The 23,435-nt window shown below is 39.8% G+C and overlaps 2 protein-coding genes and 1 pseudogene across 2 annotated transcripts in view; 1 reads left to right on the plus strand and 2 right to left on the minus strand.

The window, feature by feature from the left end:
- LOC145907419 (uncharacterized) overlaps positions 1-23,435 on the minus strand; it is a 292,577-nt gene that overhangs the window by 126,358 nt on the left and 142,784 nt on the right. The gene's annotated exons all lie outside the window — the stretch shown is intronic.
- The window catches only part of LOC145907457 (ficolin-2-like), a 162,231-nt gene that overhangs the window by 23,866 nt on the left and 114,930 nt on the right, over positions 1-23,435 (minus strand). The window lies entirely within an intron of this gene.
- On the plus strand, positions 3,099-11,764 carry LOC145906378 (unconventional myosin-X-like; annotated as a pseudogene).

Raw genomic sequence — 23,435 nt, forward strand, 5'->3', positions numbered from 1 at the left:
TCAAATTGAGTTGGATGAAAACAGTAGATACATCACAACTTTCTCTACACATGATGGTCTTTACAGATAGAAACGCCTAAACTTTGGAGTTTGTTCTGCTGCTGAATTATTCCAGAAGATCATACAACAACTGATAGAAGGCATACCAGGTGCATTGAATGTAAGTGATGACATCATTGTATTTGGAAAAACTAAAGCTGAACATGATAAAAGTCTCACTGCTGTACTCAATATTTTGAGACTGAAAAATCTTACATTAAACAAGAAAAAATGTGAGTTCAACAGGTCTAAACTTGAATTTTTTGGATTTGTTATGAGCAAAACTGGAATCTATGCTCAAGAGAAAAAGATTGAAGCAATTAAAAATGCTGAAACTCCCAAATCAGTACAAGAAGTAAGAAGCTTACTGGGATTAGCTAACTACTGTTCCAGATTAATTAAAGATTATGCTACAATCACTCAACCATTGAGAGAATTAACACACAAGAACTGTACTTGGAAGTGGAACTCCAAACATGATGAAGCATTGCAACAACTGAAAGACAGTTTGACAAACAAGTCAGTCATACGCTATTTTGATTAACAAAAAGAAACTGAGTTGATAGTCGATGCAAGTCCAGTTGGGTTAGGTGCTGTCCTTACTCAAAGAGATGAAGATAATAATCTCTATATTGTGGCTTATGCAAGCAAAGTGCTCACACCCGTTGAACAAAGATATTCACAAACAGAACGTGAAGCTTTAGCAATTGTCTGGGGATGTGAACATTTTCACTTGTATTTGTATGGAATACAAAAACCATTTACTCTTGTGACAGATCACAAGCCATTAGAATTGATATTCAAAAACCCATCATCAAAACCTCTAGCAAGAATTGAAAGATGGAATTTGAGATTGCAACCATATAATTTCAAAGTTGTATACCGTCCTGGCAGATTACATGTCACGACATCCTATCACTCACCATTCTGTCAAAGAAACAAATGATACTGAATTATACATAAATTTCATTGCAACATCAGCTATACCAACAGCAATGACAAAAGCTGACATACAAGAAGCCTTGCAAAAAGATGAAGTAGTTCAGAAAGTTATTGAATTGACAAGAAACAACAAATGGAAAGCAAATTTGGATGATCCAAACCTAAAACCATTTTTGTTAATCAGAAATGAACTGGTAGTAACAGAGGATGATCTCCTTCTAAAAGGTACAAAAATAGTTATTCCAAAAATGTTACAAAAGAAAGTCATTAAATTGGCACATGAAGGACACCAAGGAAGTGTCAAAACCAAGAAACTCCTCCGAGAACACATATGGTTCCTTGGAATTGACAAAACAGTGGAAGAAACAGTCAAAGATTGTATATACTGTCAAGCTGCTACAGTTACCAACAACTATGAACCACTGCAAATGTCAGAACTGCCAAAAAGTCCATGGAAAGAACTCAGTCTAGATTTTTCTGGTCCATTTCCATCAGGAGAATATATTTTTGTATTAATTGATGAATATTCCAGATATCCAATTGTCGAAGTAATCAAGTCAACAAAAGCAACCTCAGTCATTCCAGTATTGGAAAAGACATTTTCATGTTTTGGAATACCAGACATCCTAAAAACAGATATTGGTCCACCATTTACCAGCTATGAATTCAAGAATTTTGCAAAACAACTTGGATTTACTCATCGCAAAATCACTCCACATTGGCCAAAGGCAAATGCTGAAGCAGAAAGATTTATGAAAACTCTCAACAAAGCTGTAAGAATCATGAATGCTGAAACTAACTTGTGGAAAAGTAATCTACATCAATTTCTGAGAAACTACAGAGCTACACCTCATTCTACTACACAAGTGAGCCCTGCAGAACTCCTACTTGGAAGGAAAATAAAAATCACTATTCCTCATGTTGATGACATGAAAGAAGACACACAACTTCGTGACAGAGATGAGAAAGCAAAACTGAAAATGAAGAAATATGCTGACAACCATTCACATGCAAAAGAATCACATTTTCAAATTGGCGATAAGGTTCTTTTGAAAGAAAAAAAAGAAGGCAAATTAATGCTTCCTTACAATCCAACACCATTCACTGTTACACACATAAAAGGCACAATGATCAGAGTACAAAACAAACACAAAACAGTGACAAGAAATTCATCATTCTTTAAGAAAATAAACAAAACATCACAACATGATGTACATACAGATAATGATCACCCATATTTTACATATGACCATGATAACACAACAACTTGTGAAGAACACAGTGCACATGATTTTGTTGAAAGCGACCCAGTTCCTCGCTATCCTTCTCGCAATCGTAGACTCCCTCAATATCTGAGAGATGGTACTTACATGTAAATGCTATTGTGCATGATTCATTCGCTTGTATATTGCAGTACTTCATTACCTATGCTGTATATTGCCATTCTTCACAATACGTACGTCAAACATCCTTTTATACTTTCATAAGAAGCCAGTGTATGATTGCCAAACTACCTGTGTTATCCTGCCAATTTCTGGTCCGAATACCTCCCAGTATCTTCATATACTGAACCATGCCATTGTGTTACTTTGAAGCAAACCGCCATTGTGTATTATGTTAAATAACCTTGAACCTGTGATTTAACATCTATGACTTGGGGAGGAATGTAGTGTTTACAAACTATCGAGTGTAACATGATCTCTATGTAAACAATACGTCACGTGACCGGATAACCACATGCTAGGGATTCTATTGGTATTCTATTCGAACGAGCAATAACGAAGTATCAAACATACATCTGGTGTCATGTCTAGTCTTTAGCACAGAACTAGACAGAGGAACACTATAATCAGAGCCATAACTCAACTGCTGATTTGAAACAACATTGAACTTCCATCTCTATAAAGCAAAGTATTGTATTTACATTTTTTTGTTATTTAATGTAAACAATGACTGTATTTTATACAAATCTACTACACAACATGTGTGTTTCTTGTTTTGCAATTGGTTGACATGTTTGTACAAGTAACACGAAAAGTGCAATACTTTCTGTGTGTTAATCATTCCCACAATACTTGGTCACTCTCTGATTATCTGGTAAAATTTCCCCTTTCCAGATGGCGAGAGAGGTTGAAATGGCCAGGGAAGCGACGGAGAACGGATTGGAGGAGGACGCTGAGGGTCTTCCTTCACCCCCACCGCCCCCACCTTGTGAAAAAATGTACAGCCCCCGCAAATCCATGGATGGCGAACACGTGGGTGCTTGTGTGTGCTACGTATACGTTTTTGTAAAACAAATCTTGTTCTTTTAAACAAAATACTTGCTTTTTGGGTTGGTTGCTTTCTAACACTTGGAACTTTTAATTTAATTGTTTCTTGGTTTCCGCCAGCAAGAGATTCAAATCATATTTCTATTGTAAAAAAACAACTCGCCTATCTCTTCGGGCAGGAATCGGCTCTTGCGTCACTCGACGCCGTCATAGATTCCGCTGACGTAGACAGTGCTTACTCAACCGTAAACAAGAGGATGCTCTCATCCGGTGGAGAGGAGGAGCTTGATGATGCGGAACGGGAGGAGATGGAGAGGATCTTCCAACTTGAACTTGAGATCGCGCAGATGCATCGACGAAGCGAGGCCAGGGAGAGTCTTGCGCTGGAAGTGGTGAGAATAAGTGTTGTGATGTCATAATATGATTCAGAATACTGGAAGGTATTTAAGAACAATCTAAGTTGGCAAAAAAATAATCTGGTATTTTTACAAAAAAAGAATTTTTGTTTGTTTTGCTGACTCTAATAATTTTTAATCAGGATCAACCTGAAGCAACCGATGAATTTGTAACGAACGTGGGTGAGGAATATTACCCCGACGAGAAGGCAGACGAAAACAGAGGAATGGACATTCTACAGGTTACAAATATAAGTTGTTTGCGTGCAAACAACACTGTGAATGTTACTAGGATTTTGTTTTGTCCATACTAACAATTCAATCCGGCTCAATTGGATAATGGTGGTTGCTATTTTTAAATTCACTAACAAATGATTTTGCGTAACCCGAGATCATTCTTATCAGTTGTAATTCCGATAATCAATCCGATGACGTCATCCTCGTGACGTAGCAAGTCAGCTTGTATTAGGTCTGAAATCATCTTAAAATAATTTACCGTTTAAATTATAATTGGTCTATAGTTTAATGGCGTTTACTGATTGATTTTAAATTGCCCTAGAGTGCGTAATATTGTGATTTATGCAACGCATCAGCGAGTTACTCGCAACCACAAAGCAAAGTTCGGGGTGCTGGTGATACTATGGACAAAAAAGAAGATTTTTTTAAACATTTTGTTGCTCCAAGATTTGGGTTTTGAAGATTTTGAAAGTCTTCACAACTCGCATTCGTCCAATATGTTCTCACGGCGCACTGAAATTTCGTGACGTTTTAGGGATGTAATAGTAATACAGTTGTTGGTATTGATCAGTTCGCTTGTTACGTATCACATTGATCAGTGCAACAACTAAATGGCTCAGTTTGTTATGGAAATAAAATTCACCTCCACGTAAGTTGGCCAACAACATTTAAAGCAAAAAACTTGCAAACGTCACACCAACTTCTGCCACTGTGAAGATTGGTTGATATTTGAAAACACATCATTGCACAACCTTACAACCTGTTATAGGGTGGCCTCATGAGCCAGTGGAAGAGACGGTGGTGCGTCCTGAGTAACAGCACTTTCATGATCTTCAGAAGCAAACAGGATAGTTTAAAGTGCGGCTGGCTGTTTAAGAAAGCTGACAGTGGCAAAGGAACTCTGAGAGGAACTCTCCCAAGGAAGAATTGGCAGAAAAGGTTGGTGGTCGGCGATGTATTTCATATTATATTTCCGTTGTTAGTTCTACGTAGCAGTTAAGTTACACGAAGCTTGAACACTAAACAAGGTACAACAACAAAACACTAAACAAGGTACAATAACAAATAACCAAATCCAGATGGTTCACGCTGCGCAACCAGGAGTTGAAGTTTTACGATAACGACGAAGAGAACGCCAAGTGTCGGGGGACGATCGACCTCAGTCAAATCTCCGAAGTAACTGACGTCACAGAGAAAGAGAATGGCATTGACATCATTATGACGTCATCAAAAGTGCACCACCTTTCGGCGGAATCGAGCGAGGAGGCGGGGGAATGGTACAGGTGAGTTTAAACCAGAATCGCCAACGTTTGGGAAAAAGTCTTTGGATGCAGTGTGGACTTTCACTGAAAATACTGTGAAATGTTATTGAGTTGAACTTTTTTTCCGCAGCATGTTGATGAAGATTGTATCGAGCACGGAGAAAGAGATAGCAAACATGGAAAGCGAGTTCGCAAACCCGAAGAACGCTCTGATGACGGTCGACGGACAAACCGTTACCTAGGCAACCGCAACATCTGTGTCAGGTGACTCTCGTGTATTTTAGCAAGTTGTCAGTTTCTCTTGAGGGAAAAGACGTTACAATATAAATAGGTTTTGGGAGTTCTGGCACTGATTTTAATCTCAGGAATCGGATACATTATGGATGCTACATTAGAACCAATTACTCCTATCGTGGCATCGTGGCGACAAGATGTGAATAATATTAAGTGGTTTGTGACTGCAGGAAAGTCGAACACGTTCACTGTGACGACATCGCAACGTGTTTACACATTCGCGAGTGATTCGGGGGAGGAAATGCATCACTGGATCACTTTACTCAATGAGAGCAAGAACACAGCAAGTTCAGGCGACTCGGTACGTGTTAAACAGACAGAAACCAAACCCCATTTGACTTCAGGTTTTTAAATGATTGCTTCACAATTGGTCACACATCGAAACGACAAAGTGAATTTTTAGAAAAATTACACAATGAGTTTTGTTAAGAAAATAAAAGTCAGTAACACTTTCTTTTATAACTAATGTCGTAATTTTTTCTTTGTGGTAAGAGAACTCTTCAGGCTCGCCCACAATCTAAAATATTGTTAAAACACTTTCAGGCTGGCCAGGATTCTTTCATACAGCAAGGTTGGTTGCTTAAAACATCTTACGAGAAGCAGAAAGTGAGTCACCAACGTCGGTGGTTCGTTCTGAAACCAAACGCGATCGAATATTTCAAGAACAGCAACCGCGATGCCCAGAAGATCGGGTCGATGGGACTCAACAGTCTCTGTGTTGTCACCTCACCGGACGAGAACGTCTTTGTAAGTCCCTGGTGTATGTAGGAGTAAAAGTGGGCTTTCGTGTGTTTACTAGAGATGAACACTTGTTAATCGAACCTCGCTGTGAGATCCTGTATAGCTGGACGATTCCGTCTTACCATGTAAAACATGTAAAACATGTAACACTTAAAATCATAAAACGAATATAATAAAGTTTAATAATATGTATGTTGCCTACACAAAAAGCACTTGTTTAAACAGGATCAGTCTGGTATAATACAAGGGAAATATACGTTGATTCCTTTAAGCATGTGATTTTTTGTGTAATATTACTGAACATTGACCGGCAGCTGTAGTTTCGATCCACACTTTCTATACTAGAAGTTACGCCACCTCTATTTCACTACAGACGCAGACAGGTTTGTGGGAGATTGTGGTGTACGGGAGGAAGCACACCCTCCGACTCAGCACGGAGGTAGAGGAAGACGCGAACATCTGGAGCAGTGAGATCCAGGCTATGATAGATGGACAACCTCTGATTATCACCAAAACAAAGATCCTAATGGACAAGATCAAGGTACAGAAGTGTAGAATTAAAACTGAACTTATTGCTTGGAGTAATCTGCTTTCAGGGCAACTGCTTCGATCTAATATGTCGGTAATGTGTCTGGTGACTATCTTGCCACTTAGGTAGCCAGGCGAAAAGCTTATTGCATTGAAATTACCTGCTTAAAAAACACATCAGGAAATATTATTACAATGTTGTTAACAAAACGACTCTGCCCAAAGCATTTCATTATTTCACTTATATTTAGCATGTTGACCATAGTGTATGAAAATATGACTAAAAATTGTGTATGTTGCAACAGCGTTCAGATGACAATGAAAAGGAGATCGACTTAATCTACAAAAGGAACCCAATCTTCAGGCAATCAAGCGCACCTTTAAGATCCCCTTTGCTATCCCTTCCATGCGAACAGGTGAACCAGCAATTATTACAACTATCCGTCCCAGAATCCAATGCTAACGCAAACTTAATAGTGCTGCAAGTATCCATGTGGTTGTCATAAAACCACGATGACGTCAACATCATCTTACCCGAACTATTTGTGACGTAACATTGCTAACATTGTTGTGTTGCTAATGAACCAAGTTGATTATTCAAAAAAAAATATGAAAGTATTGGTTTCGCTACTTAGAAAAAAAAGGCATAGAAATCATAATCAACCGTTGTTTGCTCACAGGTGCCCTCTCGTGACGACCACTACACGTTAAGGGACGAGGCTGTGAGGATTTTTAACGTCCTCCTTCAAATGGAAGAACGGACTTTTCAGAACATTGAGGAGGAAGCGAAATCACTCCAGGTAAAAAAACTGAAAAAATCGTTTTTAAGTTTTGCTTTTTGATATTTCTCGAATTCCCGCCTGTAATTGAGTTTCCTCCCCTATATATTTGCACATGTTATGACGTTTGTCAGGTAATTGTGGATCTTCCTTTGCAATGAGTGGGGAACGATGTTCACATATCACAATTTATATCAAAGTTTTACTTGACGTCAATCAGCATTCAAAACAGACAATCAAAAAGCATTGCGACACCGTCCAGCCAACAAACCATATATCTGTTCGTTTCAGGCGATCATGCGAGTGTGCCACGGCTCCAAGCTATTCCAGGACGAGCTTTACCTCCAATTAATCAAACAAACCGCCATCTACACCCTCCAACTCACCACAGACGAGCAAATGTGTGACCAGCTTCATGTGACGTCATGTCCGCATTACTGGCATCTCATAGCTTGTATGTGTTGCGCGTACCACCCATCACGTCCTGTGCTGTCTTACCTGAAGCTGCATCTAAAGAGGTATGACGTCACCAAAGTGTGTAAATAACTTGGTTATCCAATGTAGAGTTCGCGGAACCCTTAACACAAAAGGTTTACTAAATTTTGGGGTTCTTGGTTAAGTTAAACAATCGTTCTAGGTTTGGCAGACGAAAATTTTGTGAATATCCGATCTGAGCGCTAATTCTAAAACATCTCTAACCCCACTTTTGTTGGTAAACCAGAATTTATTGCTTGCCTCAATGCTTTGTATTTCCAGTGAATTTGAAACGAAATGCTCGTTTAATGAGAGATAAGCCAAGAAATATCTTAAGCTTTCACGCCCACCGACGATTTTGCCGGGCAAAACTGGTGGGGCGTGCGCCACTGAGAAGCACTTGCTACTAAGCAGTAGTTTTGCATTACAGCGGGTCGGGTTATCTTACCTCGCGCTGTTGACTGCACACAAATGTGCCATAAGATGCCTGGGAATCTGTACAGTAATGATTATTCGGGGATCCCTTTTCACCGTTTGTTTATTAACATCCGTTATCAGGGTACAAGAGCGATTTCCTGGCACTCTTGGTGGAGCTTATGCTGAGTTCGGTGAAAATGCGCTGAGTCAGCAGACGTCACGTCGACGTGAGATGGTTCCTTCCATTGCTGAGATTTGTGCTGTGCTGGAGATGAGGGACCTGGTCACTGTGATTAACTGCTATGGTGGCGCAACATGCGAAATCTACATTAACTCTTTCACCACTGCTGGAAAGGCAAGTAGAGCATTGCTGCAAATTGTAATGTCGAACACACGGAAGTATTTCTTGTATAATTTTGAATTGTATTTTCTTCTGATGATCTGGTTTTGTTGGTTGGTGGCAAACATGCTTCTTTTTCAATATTTGTTATTAAATTATGTTCTGCATTTTTATGTGTTCAGAAGCGTTTCGTTGTTTTAGTTACAAAATATTTTTTCTTTAAATTAGAGGAGTTACTTTAGACAGTTTACGTCCAACTTTGGTGTTCAGGTTGTCCAGAAACTCCAGCATGGAATGAACGTGGAAGGGAATAAGAACACGTTCGCATTATTCGAACACAAGGGCGATGTTGACAGAGCGATTGAACCAAACACTTTCCTCGCTGATATCGTTGCAAAGTTCGAACAGTAAGTTGCCGTTGGAACTTTTTTACTTGATTTGAGAAGTCTAGTTACAAATTCGTTGCAAGTAATTGGTCACACAGCTCAAAGAAGAAAATAAAAATATTATCGTACAAAAGTAGATTTTCGCATCATGTAATTTAACCCTTTCTCATGTAACGCGAAACATTCGAATTTAAACAGAACAAACTCGGAATCACAAACGAATCCGGATAGTGGCGGTAAGGATTCGGAATGGGTATTCTACTTCAAACTTTACTGTGTGTTCGATCCGATTGATGCACGGGAAGACTCAATCGAATATCACTTCGTTTACGAAGACGTGAGTCGGGAGTTTCTCTGTTTCCATTCAGTGATTTTAGTTTTTTTGATTGAAAACTTGCCTCGGTTGATTCTGTCGTCATGGTAACCTAGCATCCAACGCGGATTTCACGGAGCCGTAGAATTCCTTACATGAGCTACTGGACACCTTAAATCGTCTGGGTTCTTTCTCAACTCAAATAACTTTGGCGAAAAAATTTCGGGAAACACTGACCTTGAGTGCTTGACTTAAAATAAATATTTACTCATTTTTGTATTTTGTATTTTCTAAACGCAGGAGTTTCCAATGCAGAAAATAAATTTCTTAAAACCTCTAGGTTTCTTAAAAACATTAACTCAGAACTTCCCTAATGTTGCAGGTCCACGAACAAGTGATACAGGGACTTTACCCTCTATCTGATGACGCATTGAAAGATATCGCAGCTTTAAGGTTGCAATTCGCTGAAGGAAATTACCATCAAATCAATATTGAGTAAGTTTGTTTAAGTGGAGCCGAAACTTTATCTTCATTGCTTCGTTCCGTTTAACCAACAAAAAGCATAAAAATATAAAAATGCCAATGGATTTTCAAGACTTCTTTTGCGAATATAAAACATGGATTTCATTTTCCAGTGCTGACATTGGCAAATATTATCCAATCAACAAGTTAATGGCCGCTTACGAGATCACAAACGAAAACGAAGACTTCTACTTCAAACGAACCGATTCTTTCTCGAATGAATTAAATGCAAACTCAATGCCAGCCAAGAAACGTTCTGTGAGTAAAGGTTTTTATTCGGTCTCAATTTGATTTTTTCGATAATTAAGACGTTCTCATAAATTACGTAAAATTTCAAATTCGCCACGTAGATCTCCCCCTCTTCGAACACATCCTTTCATACCATGCTAGTTATCCGTTCCCATGGGCGCCTGACTCGATAAACTTGTGGTTTTATCGGTGCCTGTGCCATTTTATTCCGCATATTTATTGTTCGCACGCGTTCAAGTCGTTTTTGTTCAAAACAAAATTGAGTTATATTTGGACGTTGGCATCAACCGCGCATGAATCGTATTCCACAACTAATTGTCATTCTTTAAATCAGCTCGTATATTGATAGTTAGTAAAACAACAAAGAATTTTAATTTGTGGACGAAGCTAATTGAGGCCGAAACGTTAAAATTTAACAAATCGTTTTTGTCAACGAAGAGTTTCGTCAGATTTTAATTCTTTCAGGGGTCGAGTCTTTTCAACACGTTCCGGAAGAGAGGGATGAAGAAGGTGAAGGAGGAAGGTGAGAGCGGTGAGATGAAGAGGACTCTCTTCCTGGAGGAACTGCAGGATGTCAAATCAAACGTCCTGGATAGATGGAGGAGATTGAGAGGAATGCCGCAAGAAGACGCCGTGGTCAGTATCACAATAATCTCACTAAACAATAAGACTGGAGTTTTGTGTCATTGGATGTCGGGACATCTCTGCCCGTGGTTGATATTTATTGGCATTGTATTTGGGTGCTTGATGTTTAAATATTATTCGCATAATTTTATGTTCAGCATATTTCGCGTTCTCTTCATTCCGTCTAATTCCTTTTATCTCAACAATTTGTTTCAGGCTGAATATGTTAACCTTGCACGTCGGTGGCCCGGATACGGATCCTACTTGTTTAAAGTTGAAAATCACGACGCGCAGTTCGGTCAAACCCTTCTCACTCTGGCGATATCGGCGCAGGGAGCAACTGTGTTCAAACGAGGCCACTCACAGTCCCTGGATCATTTCTCATATGAAAAGTAAGTTTGATCGAACACAATGGTTCGTTTTCAACGCGGGAACACACGAAACTTGTTGGAGTTATTGGCTCTCAACGTTTCTGCTTATCGGTCTTATGAATATAATGCAGTTTATTTTACGAAACATAAACTTACCATAACCATAGTAGTGGGGTAACATGGAGTCCATATTTCCCTGCAGTTTATTTGGCGTCAGAAAACAAAATTGTTGGTAAACTACGGCCCAAATGTTTGATTCGGTCAAATGCCCACTTACAAATAAAGTTTTCAAATAGGGTTTCGGGTCTGCTGCGGCCGGTTTCGAATTCGGCTCTGACGTTTGAAAAGTCTCAGAACCACTGTTCCAAACAATTAAACAAGATTTTGCAGCTACATTCCTTGAGTTGAACATGTTATTGTGCCTTCCTCTCAGGATCCAGTCTTTCGGAGCGGGATCTGCGAATGTTTTCAGACTTCAGACCGAGTCAAGAGGGGACATTTCCTTCACCGCAGAACAAGTTAACGAGATTGTGAAACTCATGCGAGCTTACGTCACCGCCCTCTTCCGCCGAAAGCATTGAAAGTTGACACCGAGCAATTTTATTGCGTTCAGATTTTAACGAAACTATAGCATTTGTCGTTCTAGCCACAAACTTGAATGTTAAGATCAGGGGTTTTCCACAGGGTCACCATATGGACCACAGCGATCTATATCAATGGCTTCCACATTACCACACAATATTACCTTCGCCGATGCATGTTTTTGTGACATTACTAAGCAAAAACTTTCGTCGGTTGGGAGGATCCACAGAGTTAACCATGGTGTTGTTGTACCCGAACGAGCTCGCGAGTTGTTCCAAGTCTTTTACGTCCCAATAAGGTTTATTTACAGGATCATGTATCTTATAGTTTCGGCATATACGCTTACACCCACTCTCAATACTCCGCTCCAGTGTTTAAACCTTGCAGTGACGATTTTCATTTGTTTTGCCACTTTCACATGTTTTTTTCGCTAGTCATATTCTTTCTTGTCGTGAAGCACTTGGTGATCTTTTCTGTCTATTTTGTTTTCGGGAAACCAAATTCCATAACCATAGAAATCACAACCAGTGATAAAGTTGTCAGTCCCACTCATGGCATTTTAACTTGTGATTTGTAATTTCAATATTATTTCACAATTATTTCGCCCCAATCATGACCCACACCCAAAACATGTGTGTCTGCTTAATTTTAACATCTAAATAGCGTCATCAACACGACGACGTCACCACGTAACATGAAATATTCCAACCGCTTTTGTACCGATTGTTGTTAACTCTTTTATCCTTAGACTGCCTATCTTTTAACATTGTTATCTGTCTAATATTATTTATTGTACATTTGCATCAATTTATTGCTTCTTCGATTTGGTTGTTTTATAAACACAGTTCCTTGTTTGTCTGCGGCAAGCCAGTTGAGGCCTGTGATGTCACAATTGCTTATTGTTACGTTCCAATTACTGCTATTGTTTCACTGTCGCTCGGTTTTGAAAAAGAAACAAACCCTGAATTGGGATCGAAAAGAAATTCGTATTTTGAGATCTTGTCGGAAAATTCTGGTTTTTAACATGGCCTGAAACTGACGTCATGACCCTTGGTTTTTGGTGGCTGGAAATTCTATTTATCGAGTAATTTATTTCGAGTTCAGGAATCAATTCTACAAAACTTCACTCTCTCCATGCCATTTACATTCTGCCATGGAATGCAACCGGCAGACGCATCAGACGCGTCTGTGTCCTCCACAAACTGCTGTGTTAAGTTTGGTTATTACACAAGAGTGTATAAGGTCTAACCTTGGGGGTGACAAGAAAATGATTTATAAAGGAAAGCCAAAGCTAGTATGCTACTCATGCCGAAGCAAACGTTTCAAACACCACTGTGTTCATCATCAGTGCCAAGTAAGAATGAGTTGCAGCAAGGTGTGCGCAGAGGTAGGCAGGTAACTGAACAGACAAAAACAACAACACAAATAAAACACGTGACAGACGCCACTCGAAGGCCCACGGCCGTGACGTCATCATTTGGGCTGCAATGAGGATCTGTGTGTTGACAAGAAACCTTGTTACACAATTTACCCTCACATTAAACCTTTCCCATAAGTCGGTGAAATGGCGCCGCGATATCCGCGCATTTCTGCAAATATTGTAACGTTTATGCCGTGACGTAATGAGAGTGACTTAGCAGTTCGTACCAGGAAGTGTAACTCCCATTTTCTGGAACGACACAGGAGAATCGCTCGTAACATGTAATTATGTATCGCGGTTCTCACGCAAGCCGCATAACTGGTTAATATGAATTGTCTTTAAATCTGTGGTTCCTGTGGCCCGAATTTACTCTGCGCTGGGCTTCTGCCTAGTGTAGTTTCACCATTCCATTCTACATTTTGGTTCGCCTTTAGCGTAGAATCACCGTCTGTATATTCTACTCTGGGGCTCAGTTGTATTCTGCACATATATCTTTCGTCTTTGGTGAATAAAATCTTCCAAGACGAACGAACTACATTTTTGATGACCCTCGACTGCGAAGTTTCCCGAACACCAAGCTTCAAAGAAGAGTGAAGAAAATTCTTCCAAGACGAACGACAAATCTTGACCGTGAGTACCAAACCAGTTGTACTTTTGGTCGTAATTCTTTCATCATCTAACTGTCACGAGGAATCTATCGATAATCTTTCAACAAAATTGCCTTCTGATTGAATATTTATCAAGCAATATTCAAGCAAAAATCCCAGCGTTCGTTTCGCTGTCTTGGGATTGTGCACAGTTGCAAATTAACGTGCAAAAATCTTTCAAAACTTGCTGAGATTTTCAAGGTTCCTCTGTTTCCTAATTGGATCGGTTGCCTATTCGCCATTTCTCTTGGATTCATCGTCGGTTCTTTCCATTCACGAGTGTTTTCCTGAGGATTCGTCAACTCCAGCCCTGCGCTTTAATCGAGCTAAGAGGAGATTCAATTCGCGTACGCACGGATTTCATCGTTCCCCACTTACAACGTTGGATATTTTCCGTGAATGTTCGTTTCCCCCTGCACAATTTCCGTCTCGTTGTTTTGGCCAGGGCGGTCGGCGGGCGTTGGCGTGTCGCTGCGGGAAATCGCACTGTCAATTCCGGCGGACCATCACACTGTGTTGGACCGTGCCAACAGGCAAGAATTAAACCCGACAAAGTCTGTTGCGCGAGGGAAGGTGGATTTCATTTCAAGACCTTCACAGTCAAACCTATGGAATGCTGTTGGACTATACAATTTCGCTATTCAACACTCATGGATTATTAAAGGCAATGAACTGAATTTTTACCTGTCATTGCAAACATGAAGGATATTTCAAGAAATCTTAGCTACAAATCTTAGTGGTTACGTAATACTAACCCCCTTATGTTCACTTTCTGTAAAAGGGTTTTTAAACTTTGTTAAGTCTCCTTGTCACCGAAACGTTAGTTGATATTTTCCTTGTGTAATTGACGTCTGTTAAATGTGAAATGTTGATTCAACCCTTAACGTGTCTGCATTACAAAGTCAGCACGGGGCCTGAAGCCTTTATACTACATGGCGCGAAATTAAGCAAGGTCGCCGTTCAAGCCTGCCTCCCCACTCTTTATATGTCTGAAGCCCCAATAGGAAAAATCCTTGCTCTAGTTTTGTTTTGGCTTGATGAAGCACGTTACTGCTGATTGACATATTTTACGCATGGTTTTGTTGTTTGGCCATAATTTTGTGACATGTACTTTGACAAAGCTAAAATACCATTTTTCTTCTTATTCTCTTCTTTCTCTCTTATATCGTTGTTCTTTTGCCTATTCTGTAAAACACTTTTTGGGGTAAGACGAGTGTAACGTTTATGCCGTGACGTAATGAGAGTGACTTAGCAGTTCGTACCAGGAAGTATAACTCCCATTTTCTGGAACGACACAGGAGAATCGCTCGTAACATGTAATTATGTATCGCGGTTCTCACGCAAGCCGCATAACTGGTTAATATGAATTGTCTTTAAATCTGTGGTTCCTGTGGCCCGAATTCACTCTGCGCTGGGCTTCTGCCTAGTGCAGTTTCACCATTCCATTCTACATTTTGGTTCGCCTTTAGCGCAGAATCACCGTCTGTATATTCTACTCTGGGGCTCAGTTGTATTCTGCACATATATCTTTCGTCTTTGGTGAATAAAACAAACGAACACAAGTTTGGTTAGTTACGAAGAGGAGTCGGGAGTCAGGGAAACGCATATCGCAGTTGAACACGCAGTTCAAACAATCAAACAACACACATTCCTACAATATTTGCGGTGAATTGGCGTGAATGCATTTTTGGGGTTTATCAGAGAAAGCCAAACTGAACTGAATCAAATTTACTGACATCCTCGAATCAGAAATCAACTGTCAAATCTGATGGATCAATGTTTATATTTACATGGATTATCAACATAAAGCATGGAAACGGTTGCATGCGATATTACAACAACGACATGATATACAAGGAATGATAAAACGGAATATGTTGTCAATATCTAATTGACACGTTGACATAATTCTATGGAAGAAGTGGCATCCGAAACACACAAAATGTAATAATAAGTAGTGTCGACGTCATAATTGCAATTATTATGTTGTGTTTTTCTGGCATCAACCGTTTTTTCATTAACGTCGGATAATAATCACGCTGTAAACCAAGTTTAACTCATTTACGGCGAACGTGCTATTCGTTCGTTGACACTTCCAGCAACAAGCCGCCTTTTCAAACGAGTCACGTGGTAATCCGAACTCAAATAACCCGGTATGCATTTTCTATATAGGCCACATGTCTTTTGCGTAAAAAAGATACGAAGGGACAGAGGACAAAGGACATATAGGACAGAGACTTTTTGTACGCGTGGTTTGTAACGTGTTATTGTTAATCCTCGTGCGCTTGTTTATTATGTATTAAACTGATCGATTGACTTTGGGTTTGATAGCAGCCTTTTTATCAGGAGTCAGATATACGGCAGTGTTATTATTTGTGCAGACGTTTTAAGTAACGCCCTACAAATACCATGATAATAACAAACATGCAAAAAGGTGAAGTTTTCGCTACTAACACAAAAATTGTAAGGATTTGTGAAATAAATTCGGTTCGGTATAATTGCTTTCCTGTTATTTACGATTTAAAGCCTTTATCAAAACTGGTGAAAGTATTTACAATGACTGTCAATAATTGTAAATCAACACAACGTTACCATGGTTACTAACGACGCAATGTTAATTTTCGTCACTTTAAACCTCCCCAACATTTATTCGCATTTCACTTTCATCTTAGAACTCATTATTCCGCCCCATGAGTTTTTCCATCTCAACCAACTCATAGTGTTGTAGTGAGTAGAAGTTCTCGACCACGGACCATTGAGGCGGGCAAGTGAACAAGCACGATGCCACCAAGCACCACCACAACACGCAGCACAATTATCTCCTGACACCCTGCAATTATAATTAAGTCGGTTGTCAACAACTCTGTGTTACAACTGATTTAAACTCAGTTAAAACTTGTGTTTAACTAAAACTTTAACGCAACCCCCTGTTTCAGAGCAATTGATTTTTACAATTGTTGATTTAGGGTGGGCGGTTAACTTTGTCAACGAAAATCAACTATTTGAGGAAATGCATTTCATCTTTTTTAAAACAACTCGATTTGCTTCGTTAGTAAAACAGAAATATAATCAGACACGTTGTATCATTATTACTCACGTATCATGGTCTCTGTTGCGTGTTGTAAATCTCATCCCGTTATTAGTTTGGGACCCAGTCATGGAATCTCCTATGTTCCCCGAATATCCGGATATAGTAATTGTGTAAGAACTTCCTTCATCGCCAATGCTGAAAGTACTGAAAACAACAATGTCATAATGTTTAATTTAATGCAAAGTAATTTAAATAACAACGGATAATTTGTTGTTTTAAATCAATCCGCTTACATTGGTTTGTTGCTCATGGAAATGATTGTTAAACATAAAACCCTTTATGACGTAATAAACGACATGTGTCATACATTGTGTCGTGTTGTGTGGGATAATTATTTGTCAACTAAGCAATAAACACAGAGTGGGATTAGAAGTTTTCAGAAGGAAACCCAGATATTTTTCAACTTTAAGTTCACAAACGACTGGAGGATTACAAGGAGGCTTTATTGTAGCTGAAGAACAAAGCGGATAATTCTAACTTTCCAGTCAAGATGCAACGTTTTGGCAAAGGTCAGTACTTGGCACTCAAGATTTTACCACAAGGACTTGGGCAACAACGACCGCATAAACTCGTCTGGGCAACAGATTTTCCTTAACCTTTTTTAAGTGGTTCTTAACCTTTTTTATCTCATTTCCTACTTCCAGTGTAAACGGAATCCTTATTTCCCACTGGTATTTACATTTTTTAACTAAGAATTTAATTATTGTATTTTCGCTATATCTGTTATACTTTTTTAACTTTTTCTACCGCATGGCATTACCAATTACCAATAAGTGTTCAACACACAGTGAATACATATCATTATATTTCTTTTCCGACTACTTTTGTGTATTTCGGTGCCGACCAATTATCCACCTACAACCCTAAAATTTCCCACCGGATAAGAACCACTGGCCTAAGGAATTAACTCTGCAGGCCAATGCACCCATTTTCTTGCATAGAGACCCAACAATATCCAATCAACCACGCAACGACCAGCAGCTAACCCAGGGGTGGGCAAAGAGAACACAGAGTGTTTACACTATACAACTTATACACTGACAATCAAGTTGTGTCAGCGTCTTACACGTCGCGATTACGGGATTTTTGTTGCCTCATTCAAAACATTGGGGGCCGAGCATGTTGGGCAGAAAATCGAAATTTAAAACACTGGATTATGCATGGGTGTTAGATGGAGAATATAATAATCATTTTCATCCTATATATCGATGTGGGACACAGCACTAATATTCACTGGATTGCTGCAACCAATTGTCAAACGGTTTGACCGTGGTCATTTTCGCTTGAACTGCGCAAAAAGGTGACGTTCGACCCAATCCGAGCCCCACGGAGCTCGGTCCTGGCAATCCGCGACCAAGCGATCGCGCAAACTTTAAAAGCGGTGATGTGGGGTCGTTACGAGTTGATTACCATCCCTATGTGTGTGCGGTATCTAAACTTCTTGTTTTCATAATTATTCCGAACCGAGTAAATGCATTGAAACACAGCAAGAATATTCTGTGTTGCTTCAAACTTAAAACACGAATTTTGTGAATCTGACGTAATAAGGAGGGTATTTCCCTAATGACTTTTAAGATTTTGTTAGTTATGACGACCTGGCAGCATCGGGTAAATTATCGTTGGAACAATGGCATTAAATTGAAAACGTTAAATACGTCACAGTCTTACCTATACTCGGCAAATCCTTGACCTCCGGAAAAATCCTGAAGGTCAACACGAAGGCGACATCTAGTGGACGCACTGGTGATTTGATGCAGTTTCTCCAAACCTGATAAAATTTGTTGGTTGTAATAATATTGCTGAAAACACTGGAATTTAAATTGAATTAACTGATACTGTTATAGTGACTCTAGGATTGTTACGAAGCGTACTTGAAACGTTTTGCTTGGTTGGCCTGTATATTTAACTGGGTGTGTACAAGTTACAACAATGTGTTCAGTAAATGTATTCAACCTAAAACAAAGCTGGAACTCCTGTTGCTGCCACAGGAATATTGCAATTTAAAATGTACCGCTCTTCTGGCATGAAATATACGTGCTGTATTTTTACGACGTTTCGTCTGCCATTCAGCGAGACCTCATCAGGTATTGATACCGCAATTTCAAAGTAAACTACACTAAAACATTCAGGGGCACAAAAAAGAAAAAAGGACAGGTTGACACCGCTTGTCAGATCACGTGGCAGAGGCAAAACACGAAACACTGCGGGAGGCGAAATAGTTACAACAAATTGTTATAAACTGCAGGAAAGTAAACACATTGTTGTTTGTCGTTGACGCATCCACTGTTTTTGTGAATGTGAAACGACTCAAGAAAGAGCCGCTTGGTGTGGTCCAACTCCTTTTCCAGAACTTGGAAAGGGCTTTATCGAAGGCAACTTCGTGTCGCAGTGTCACCGCATGCTTGGCCAACGCAGTCTTGCTGGCATCTTTCGATGCGACATCACGGCGATGCTCTTTCAGTCGCGTCTTAAAGGCCCTTTTAGTTTCGCCGATGTAAATACCATCGCAATATTTGCATGGTATTAAACAGACCATTCCCTTTGGCTCGGAAGCCTCCGTAGCAATGGGTCGTGAAATTACATTGCCAAGCGTTGTATGGGGCTTAGTATAGATTTTAATGCCTAATCCGACATTAATCTTCGCAATGTTTCGTTAAGGCCAGGGTTGAAGGGAATAACAACTGCTCCGCTAGTGGGCGTTTCATCCTTACGGGTTATTGCCAGTATATTTTGAGCGTGCCATAACAGTGGTGATTGCTAGGGATACCGGTACATTGGTGAAGAATGACACCACATCAAAGGATACCATGCTGTCATGTTGCTCCACTCGTAAGCTCCGTACCTCGACTGCAAACTCGAGTGAGTTTTTCACATGGTGCGGACTATTGCCCAACAAAAGGAGCGATTATTTTAGCATTCTTGAGTCGCTTCACATTCACAAAAACATCGGATGCGTCAACGACAAAGAACAATGTGTTTACTTTCCGGCAGTTTATAACAATTTGTTGTAACTGTTGCGCCTCCCGCAGTGTTTCGTGTTTTGCCTCTGTCACGTGATTTGACAAGCGGTGTCAACGTGTCCTTTTTTCTTTTTGTGCCCCTGAATGTTTAGTGTAGTTTACTTTGAAATTGCGGCATCAATACCTGATGAAGTCTCGCCGCATGGCAGACGAAACGTCGTAAAATACAGCACGTATATTTTATGCCAGCGGTACATTTTAAACTAAAACAAACCATTATTCAAAGTTTTGTAACATTTGTACTTGGTTAAGGATTGCTTTATTGGAATACAAACCCATCCAAAATTCTGTTGATAGATCCCCAAACCCGTTCTTGTAATCCACCCAATCTCTATCGAAACTCACAGATCCATCATAACGACGCTGGAACACCTGGTATTTATCCAGTAAAACACTTGACACTGATTTTCGGTAAATTGGTCTAAAAAAGTTAGATGACCTCCATGTCAATATATGACTTTTCACTTTCGTGTGTAATTTCCTGACCTTTATAAACAACACAATCCCGGGCGTATGGTTAAATATTGTAGTGTGAAATCGGAAATTACTTGGCGTGCATAATCACCTCGCTTACCCAACATAGCGCTGGTGCCAGGGATTGCCCACCCCTGTGTTAGTGATATTTACCACATTATCAATACCTGCCACCCATCTTCACAGTAAACTTTATCTCCCGATATGAGATGTTGGCGACCTTTAAGATCTGAAGCTTTACAGGAAACCGGCAAAACAGCATATATGAGATTCTGGAGATCTGCAGACGGTTAAAACTCATCAGATTGGCAGAAGTATTGAGTTAAACTCATTCACACGCAAGTAGACGGTGACAACCCCACAATATTTGCACGACCTTGATTATGACCAGAATATACCGGTGCCAGATGGAACCCTCTCTGATTCGCACGTGATGACGTATATGTTGGGTTTGCCAATACCTTTGCCCGTAACACACGTCACGACTCGCTTCTGCCCCTACTGGTGTAGATTGGTGAGCACGCAAGTATCTACAGAGCTAGGGGTAGAAGCGAGTCATGACGTGACTTACGGGCAAAGGTTTTCAGAATTTGACACATATGTGAGATTTATGTTTAAATAAAGTAAAACTCAACTGTTGGAAGTGTTACTCAGTTGACCTTGCAGTTGATCCACTCTGTTCGACAACTCTGTGAATAAAATGTTCGATGTGTGAGTGGACATTGAATGTTAAGTGCATGAACTTAACTGTTAGATGTGCGTTTCTGCTCACTCTGCATTTGATCCACTCTGTTCGACAACTCTGTGAATATAATGTTAGATGTGTGAGTGGGCGTTGGATGTTAAGTGCATGAACTTAACCGTTAGATGTGCGGTTCTGCTCACTCTGCAGTTGATCCACTCTGTTCGACAACTCTGTGAATAAAATGTTCGATGTGTGAGTGGGCATTGATAAGTGCATGAACTTAACTGTTAGATGTGCGGTTCTGCTCACTCTGCATTTGATCCACTCTGTTCGACAACTCTGTGAATAAAATGTTAGATGTGTGAGTGGACATTGAATGTTAACTGCATGAACTTAACTGTTAGATGTGCGGTTCTGCTCACTCTGCAGTTGATCCACTCTGTTCGACAACTCTGTGAATAAAATGTTAGATGTGTGAGTGGACATTGAATGTTAACTGCATGAACTTAACTGTTAGATGTGTGGTTCTGCTCACTCTGCAGTTGATCCACTCTGTTCGACAACTCTGTGAATAAAATGTTCGATGTGTGAGTGGACATTGAATGTTAACTGCATGAACTTAACTGTTAGATGTGTGGTTCTGCTCACTCTGCAGTTGATCCACTCTGTTCGACAACTCTGTGAATAAAATGTTCCATGTGTGAGTGGACATTGAATGTTAAGTGCATGAACTTAATTGTTAGATGTGCGGTTCTGCTCACTCTGCATTTGATCCACTCTGTTCGACAACTCTGTGAATAAAATGTTAGATGTGTGAGTGGACATTGAATGTTAACTGCATGAACTTAACTGTTGGATGTGAGGTTCTGCTCACTCTGCAGTTGATCCACTCTGTTCGACAACTCTGTGAATAAAATGTTCGATGTGTGAGTGGACATTGGATGTTAAGTGCATGAACTTAACTGTTAGATGTGTGGTTCTGCTCACTCTGCAGTTGATCCACTCTGTGCGCCAAAGCTGTCAACAAAACTCACGTTTACGTTGGCATGTTTTCGTCAGTCAAAGAGTTTGGGGCTAAATGGTAAAAAAATCCTTTAAGCCGAAAAATCCTATTAAAAATAAGCTTCAGCTTAATCCCTGACAAGTGATGCAAATCTTGACTGTGGTTGCTATATGCAATACTTACTTTGCACAAAACAAATCTCTGCCATATATCCAGGTCACTTGTGTCGTACCACGAGGCTTGCAAGGGTAAGTCAGATAACTAACAAACAATAAAAACACAATACTTGACATAAACAAACTATTTTCAAAAAGAATCTGCTTTTATTGTGGGTGGTACGACATGAGTGACCTGTAGTAACCCCGACGGACTGTTCCGTTACGAAGGGGATTTGAGTTTTGTCACGTGATTGGTGAGTACGCAGGTATTTACACCACTAGGGGCAGAAGGGAGTCATGACGTGAGTTACGGGCAAAGGTTTTAGCATTTGTTATCTTGACACATCTGTGAGATATCAATTTATATGAAAATGAAACTCAACTGTTGGAAGTGTTACTCAGTTGACCTTGCAGTTGATCCACTCTGTTCGACAACTCTGTGAATAAAATCTTCGATGAATTTACTTTAATATGATTTTATGAGAGTTCACCGTGTAGGGGATTTGTTGTACTGCTGTGTTTGTATCAAATATCTATCTAAACTGCTTGGTTTGTTAAAGTTTCCTATCCAACTATAAATTTTGTCGAAAAGTATTTAGAGAAGAATCTTATACCTGTAACAAGTCTCAACAAATCTTCTTTGCCAGCCACAGGTCCTTGGTCTCCCTTTTCACCTCGGTGACCTTGAGGTCCACGTGGTCCCATCTTTCCTGGTCTTCCAGTCTCTCCTCTGGCACCTTTCAAGCCGGAATGTTCTATCTCTGATCCTTGTTCTTGTCCGTCACAAACAACTCTGCATACTTGTTGTTGTTGGTGAGTTATGACAAGATGGCCGACCAACAAAACTCCAAACAACATCAATTTCAACATTTTCAATCAAGCTAGACTTTGAAAATCTGTAAATAGTTGCTCAGTCATCACATGGAAATTAACAAAGTATACGCCAACGTTAAATTTGCACCAAAATTACCTAATTAACAACTACATTGAAAATATGGAAGATTCACTGAGACCTGCTGGCGAAAATCAATACACATTTATGCTGCGTAGATGAAACAAATATGAAAATAATGCAAATGATAAATGTGGAGTTTAAATAAAAGTTGCGCATAATCCAACCTTAAACTGTTGACCAATGTTACGTTACTTAATGTAAAACTTTCAGTGCGGCC

Source organism: Ascidia mentula, chromosome 6, assembly GCF_947561715.1.
Source record: "Ascidia mentula chromosome 6, kaAscMent1.1, whole genome shotgun sequence".
Taxonomy (NCBI): Eukaryota; Metazoa; Chordata; class Ascidiacea; order Phlebobranchia; family Ascidiidae; genus Ascidia; species Ascidia mentula.